Below are 7,713 nucleotides of genomic sequence, written 5' to 3' on the forward strand. Positions count from 1 at the left end.
TTCTCGGTGTTACGGGGTGATGTTACGGTCCGTAACACACGTTACGACTCGTAAAATTGAACGACGGGCATCAAATTAACAGATAAATTTCTTGGCCAAATTCTCTCATTTTAAGCACGAGGCCAATATTTTTGACTTTATGCTTCTTGGGTATGGTGTAAAATAACATTTTATCCTCTCACATACCACGAGTTACTCAGACTTCACCCGATTTTAACAAAGTTTTCATTGAGACCTTTTATCGAACAGTTGTGTGGGCAAACCAATTTTAGGAATTTGACGAATGAATCATTCAATCGGAATGCCCTCCGACTCAGTGGGAAACAATGTTCTTGTGCCCACGAGTCTCTCAAACAGCACACATACCAATCCCAACCCCCAACTATTTTCAAATCCCGCTCAATTTATCAATGGCATTGAAACTCATTCGACACAATCAATACACTAATGTCAACGCATATTATACAAATTTACTCATGAAGATCATAGCAATCGCGTCGATAGTTAAAAGAAGAGAGTCAAGACATGTCATACCTGATCGTTGGCGATTGCTGGGATGAAACTCGAACTTAAAGCAGTGATTTTGATAAGAAAATAACAATGAGATTGAGATAAATATGGAGGAGAATGGGAGATGAAGAGAGGGGGATGTGAAAAAAGAGAAGAGGGAAAGTATGGGGAGAGGTAGTTATAAAGTTTTAGGCACCGGTTATTTTTTTTTTAAAATTTGTAACCGTCGGTTACGTTCCCTGTTACGGACCGTAACATGAGATACGAGACGTATCACGTGTTACAGTCATATAAACGAAACCGTTTCCCCATTTCATTAATGACCTGGCAATACAGCCTATGGACCGTAACTCGTGTTACGGTCCGTATTACCTGCCGTAACATGTGAAAAATTTCCAGTGAATGCCCAGATTTTTATCAAAGTTACGACCATGTGTTACGGTCCGTAACCTGTACGACGGTCCGTAACACAGACCGTAACACTCTTCCTCCATCCTTCAGTGATTTCTGATTTTCTTTTTCGCTTGTTACACTCCATGATACAAACCGTAACATGCGTTACGGGCCATAACGTGGAGCGTGTCATCTGGCGAAATCAACAGTTATTTGGCCTCTTCAGTTCTCAAAATCCTACCACATTAGTACATCAAAAACACAAAAGAACACAAAGGAAATACAAAATTTAGACTACGTACAAAGCGGTAAATGTGGGTTGCCTCCCACACAACGCTTGGTTTAACGTCACAGCTCGACGGGATACCTCATTTTCGAGTTCAGGAACCGTATTTCAAATGATAGCTATCAAAGACCTTACCATCATCAATACACCAATGGTAATGCTTCACTCTTTGTGCATTCACCTTAAAAGTCCGAGTGCCATCCTCGGATTTCACCTCAATGACGCTTCCATTCGGGGAAACACTTGCGATTTTGAAAGGACCAGACCACCGAGATTTCAACTTGCCCAGGAAGAACTTCAGGCGAGAATTGTACAACAAGACCAAGTCCTTTGGCTGAAAATCCCTTTTTAGGATCTTCGAGTCATGATAGTATTTCATCTTTTCCTTGTACAGTGTTGCACTTTCATAGGCATTGTACCAAAATTCATCCATCTCGTTGATTTGAAACAACCTCAGCTTTGTTTCTTCGTGCCAGTCCATATTCAGCTTTTTCAATGCCCAAAGGGCTTTATGCTCAAGCTCAATAGGCAAATGACATGCCTTCCCAAATACCAACTTATACGGTGAAGTCCCAATAGGCATTTTGAACGTCGTACGATATGCCCATAAAGAATTATCCAACTTTTTGGACCAGTCAGTGCGATTCACATTGACCGTCTTCGCCAAGATGCTTTTTATCTCTTTGTTTGAGACCTCAACCTGACCACTCGTCTGAGGATGATTTGGAGTGGCAACCCTGTGATGCACGCCATATTTTTCAAGAAGATCAGCAAATGGTTTGTTGCAGAAATGAGAGCCACCATCACTAATAATAGCTGTAGGAGTGCCAAATCTAGTAAAGATGTTCTTTTTTAGAAAGGCATTGAGTCTCCTACCATCATTGTTAGGCAAGGCCACCGCCTCCACCCATTTAGAGACATAATCCACCACAACAAGAATGTATTTCAGGCCGTAGGAGCTCACGAAGGGCCCCATAAAATCAATTCCCCATACATCAAATAGCTCCACCTCAAGAACAAAATTCATCGGAGTTTCATGCCTTCTACCTATCGTGCCATGGCGTTGGCATTTATCACAAGAGCATGCCAACATATTTGCGTCACGATAAATGGCTGGCCAGTAGTAGCCACATTCTAGCACCTTGGCTGCAGTTCTATTTCCACTGTGATGCCCACCAACCGGAGAATCATGACACGCCTTTAAAATATCCATCACCTCAGATTCAGCCACACATCTTCTGATCATATTGTCAGCACAAGTCTTGAATAAGTAAGGCTCATCCCAATAATACTGTCGGCAATCTCTCAAGAACTTCTTCTTTTGATATTTCTTCAACTCTTCAGGAACGATGCCAGTTACTAAATAATTAGCAATATCGGCATACCATGGTACCACATCATTGAAGATGACCAAGACTCTTTTATCCGGAAAAGTTTCATCAATATCCAGCACATCAATCGGTCTCCCTGGTGCTTCAAGTCTGGAGAGATGGTCAGCTACTTGATTTTCTGACCCTTTTCGGTCTTTGACTTCAAAGTCAAATTCTTGTAGAAACAACACCCATCTTATCAACCGAGGCTTAGCATCTTTTTTAGCCATCAAGTAGCGCAAGGCAGTATGATTAGTGTGAACCACTACCTTTGCACCCAATAAATAAGCTCGGAACTTTTCAAAGGCATAAACAATAGCAAGTAGTTCCTGCTCCGTTACTGTATAGTGCGGTTGAGCTCCATTTAATGTTTTGCTGGCATAATAAATTGGGTGCAGGATTTTGTTTAGCCGCTGACCAAACACAACTCCAATTGCAAGACCACTGGCGTCACACATTAATTCAAAGGGCAACGACCAATCTGGGGACACGACAATAGGTGCAGAGGTTAATTTCAGCTTCAACTCGTCGAAAGCCTTGATGCATTTCTCATCAAAATTGAATTTGGACTCTTTTTCCAAGAGTTTGCACATTGGGTTTGCAATTTTTGAGAAGTCTTTGATAAATCTCCTATAGAATCCAGCGTGCCCCAGGAAACTCCGAACTCCTTTTACTGAAATGGGTGGAGGGAGTTTTGAAATCACATCGATTTTGGCTTGATCAACCTCAATCCCTCGTTCGGAAATCTTATGGCCAAGGACAATTCCCTCCTTTACTATAAAATGACATTTTTCCCAGTTAAGAACGAGGTTGGTATCTTCACACCTTTGCAGCACCCGATCAAGATGGTCTAAACATTCATCGAATGAATTTTCCACCACAGAGAAGTCATCCATGAAGACTTCAAGAAAGTTTTCAACCATGTCTGAGAATATCGACATCATGCATCGTTGAAAAGTAGCAGGGGCATTGCAAAGACCAAATGGCATTCGGCTGAAAGCGAATGTCCCATAGGGACAGGTGAAAGTAGTCTTTTCTTGGTCTTCTAATGCAATATTTATTTGGTTGTAACCTGAGTACCCATCCAAGAAACAATAATAAGACCTTCCAGCTAGCCGATCAAGCATTTGATCAATAAAAGACATAGGGAAATGATCTTTGCAAGATGCCGTGTTTAGCTTCCGGTAGTCCATACACACTCTCCAACCGGTGACAGTTCTTGTCGGAATCAACTCATTTTTTGAGTTAGGGACAACAGTGATGCCCCCTTTCTTTGGCACACACTGGACTGGACTTTCCCATGGACTGTTGGCAATCGGGTAAACCACCCCAGCATCTAGCCACTTAATAATCTCTTTCTTTACCACCTCTTGCATCGGTGGATTCAATCTTCGCTGATGCTCAACACTTGGTGAACTTTCCTCCTCCAACTGAATTCGATGCTCACAAATTCCGGAGGGAATCCCCCGGATGTCTACAATAGTCCAACCCAAAGCTCTTAAATGCTTCGTCAAGACTGCGATGAGTCTTTGAATTTGGCCCTCATTCAGATGTGATGACATAATAACTGGAAGGGTAGCATTTGCTCCAAGAAACACATATTTAAGATGGGATGGAAGTTGCTTGAGTTCCAACTTCGGTGGCTCAATAATTGATGGTTTTTCTGGAGGAGTTGTTCGTTTATCTAAATCAAGAGATAGTTTCTTTGGCTCATAAGAGTAAGACCCCAGTCCGGTGAGTAAATTCACTGTCTCAATATATCTCTCCATTTGTTCGGCATCAAAATTCACCAAGATAGCCAATAATGCTTCACTCAAGCATTCTTCCTCCATTTTAAATTCCACTGCTTCATCCACCTCATCAACAAAGTTTATAACTGAAATACTTTGATAAGGACTAGGTAATTTCATGCCTTTTCTAGCGTTAAAAGTCACCTCCTCATCGTTCACCCGGAACTTGATCTCGTGCTTCTCGGAATCCATAAGAGCCCTCCCTGTCGCAAGGAAAGGTCTTCCCAGAATAATAGGAATTTCCTGATCAATTGCACAATCAAGAATCACGAAATCTACCGGCAGTAGGAATTTCCCGATTTGAACAAGCACATCATCAACTACCCCCACTGGCCTTTTTATCGATCTGTCAGCCATCTGCAACCTCATGATAGTTGGCCTTGGCATCGGTAATCCCGATCTCTTGAAAATTTCCAGGGGCATAAGATTTATGCTAGCCCCGTTATCACACAAAGCCCTGGCAAAATTCTGCTGCCCTATGGTGCATGGAATTGTGAATGCTCCAGGATCTTCCCTCTTTTGCACTGTGGTCTTGGAAAGAATAACACTAACGCGATGAGTGATACCCACAGTGTCGTGTTTCAATGGCTTTTTCTTCTTCGTTAAGACATCCTTCAAATACTTAGCAAAGCCATGCATTTCTTGGATAACGTCCAGGAAAGGAATGTTCATCGTCAACTGCTTGAGTTGATCATAAAATTGCAAGCACTTGTCATCTTCTGTTTTTCTCACTAGTCTTTGAGGAAAAGGCGGTGAAGATTTGAACAATTGGCTCAAAGGGCGAAGAGCGCCAAAATTTTTTGCCTTCCTCCCTTCCTATTTTTCTCCTTGTGCCTTGAGATTTTCAAGATTCAGCTCCTCTTTAGCTACAATAGGGACTTCCTCCTCTGCTCCTTCCTCCACAATATCAACAGATACATCAGGCTGCGCTTTTTCTTCAACAATTGGCTCAAGATCAATCACTTTTTTATTAGCACCTTGAAGTATTTTTCCATTTCTGGTGCTAATAGCAGCTACATTCTCCACAGAGTTTACCCCACTACCTTTTGGATTTGGAACTGTTTCACTTGGTAGTTGTCCTCGTTGAGGAGTATGCATTTCTCGGGAAAGGTCTTTGAATTGCGCTTCAAGCTTCTGAATGGAAGCTGAATGAGATAGTTGGACATGAGGCATTCCCTTGATTGTGCTCTCTGTTCTGTCTTGATTCATTAGCATTTTACGCATCATACTTTTCAGTTCTGCAGAATCATTAGACGTGTTGCCAGCAGAGTTGCTAGCTAAATTATCTCTCCACTGTTGGGAATAAGATGCTTGCCCCCTAGGTGGAATGTAGGGGTTCGAGCTCTTGTTGCCATAATTATTGTTGTTGTAATTCCCTTGATTTGGATTGCCCTGATCATTTCTGTCATAATTGTTCCCTTGAAATTGTTGTTGAGGCTTTTATCATGGGTGATTATCAGGACCTTGATAATTTTGCCGTTGATAACCCCCTTGTGAGTTGTTGATATAATTCACATCTTGATATTGTGGCTGCCCCTCTAGATAAGCTTCTTCAGAGACTTGGTATATTCCGGGAGCATGAGGTGGCATCTCCTCGACAACATTCACACCTTTGGCTTCTTTCTCCATAAGCCTCTTCGATAATAAATCCACGGTGGTTTGCAATTGAGCAAAAGCATGATCTCGCTCATGATTTTCTTTGGCCACCGCGGCAGCAGAGGGACTACCATATGATAGGATTTCACTATCACTAGAATGCCAAGCTTGGTTGTGGGTAGTAAGCTTGTCGAGCAACCTGGTGATGTTGACAAATGATTTGTCCATGAAGCATCCCCCAGCAGCAGTGTTGACAACAATTTGATTCATGGTATCTAACCCCTTGTAGAACTTTTTTCAGTGAGGATAGCATCCAGAAATCCATGAGTCGGAGATTGAGCTAGATAGTATTTGAAACGCTCCCATGCTGCATATAATTGTTCACCCGGAAGTTGTTTGAACTCAAAGATCTTGTCCCGAAGCTCAGCCTTTTTGCTTGGTGGGAACCACTTTTTCAAGAATATATTAGCTAACTCGTTCCAGGTATGAATAGTATTGCTGGGGACCTTTTCATACCATTCCCTTGCTTGACCAGCCAAGGAATATTTGAAGACCCGTAACCGCAGTGCATTAGCAGGAACAACACCTTGGGATTGTTAAGAACATACATGCAGGAAGTTCTTCAGGTGACGGAGTGGACAATCCTCCGAAGAATTGCGAAAATAGCCTTCAAGTTTCAATAGCTGATAGATAGAACTATCAATTTTGAAATTAGCATTTCCCGTTCTAGGAGGAACCACAGCAGAAGCATAATCAGCTTCATTGATGAAATCTGCAAATACATTCTCATCCTCCTCCTCTTCTGGTGCAGGTGGGTTCACTTGGAGTCCACCTTGGTTTCCTTGATTTCGATTGGGTCTTCCTGCCATGTTCACCTGGTTCACCACAACAGCAAACAAGGTGTGATGGATTAGAAAAAGTTTTAAAGAAGAGTACACAACAATTAGTAATTTTTAAACCGTATTCCCCGGTAACGGCGCCAAAATTTGATACGCTCAAATTACACCTATTAATGGTGTAAAGCGGACGTTGTCAAATATAGTAACCCAACAAGGTTAGGGTCGAATTCCACAGGGAATATGGAGAGAAAAGAATACTAATCGTATGCGATACTAGTCTTTAAAGGCTTTAATTCCTGATAGTTTGAAATAGTTGTTGAATAATGTAATTAAGTATTTTGACTGAAATTTTATTTAACGCAAAATAGAGACTAAGGTTGTGTTCCCCAATTTGATTAGATATTATGCTTCAGGTTTCAATGTGATATACTTCTAATGATTGTTCTATGAATATGCACTTGGTCTCTTAAGGACTTCCTAATGTTTCCCAACAGTTAAATCGTATTGCCTCTTTATGATTCTTCCGAATGTAAAAGAGTTGCAATCGAAGAATGACCAATAATGCCAATTTAGACTTGTTCTTATCCCTAAGTTAGTCTATTAAACGAGGGTTAACGCCTCGAGTCATTGTCATTCAATCTTACCAATACTAACACTTTTTCCTAAGAAAAGTTAATATAATGGCTTAGAATAATGCTTGCAATCATCACCCAACGCTAAATCACAAAGACTGAATGAATACCAACAACCATTATGCATATATCAATAATAGAAACCCATTCACATAATATCCATCATGGGACTCACAACCTTAGCTTTAATATTAGCTACTCATAATTTTGACTAACAAAGAAAGCTTAAAAGTTGACATAATGTACTTACAATGCAATTACAATGTGGAATGGAAGTGAAGTTATTGCCTTAAATGC

General features: G+C 41.2%; 1 non-coding gene across 1 annotated transcript; it reads left to right on the top strand.

Moving 5' to 3' along the window:
- The first annotated feature begins 6,263 nt into the window (after positions 1-6,263).
- On the top strand, positions 6,264-6,370 carry LOC132608454 (small nucleolar RNA R71). The gene has a single exon (XR_009570373.1). It is a non-coding gene; the product is annotated as a small nucleolar RNA R71 (small nucleolar RNA).
- The last annotated feature ends 1,343 nt before the right edge of the window (positions 6,371-7,713 follow it).

This window comes from Lycium barbarum, chromosome 8, assembly GCF_019175385.1.
Source record: "Lycium barbarum isolate Lr01 chromosome 8, ASM1917538v2, whole genome shotgun sequence".
NCBI classification, from domain to species: Eukaryota; Viridiplantae; Streptophyta; class Magnoliopsida; order Solanales; family Solanaceae; genus Lycium; species Lycium barbarum.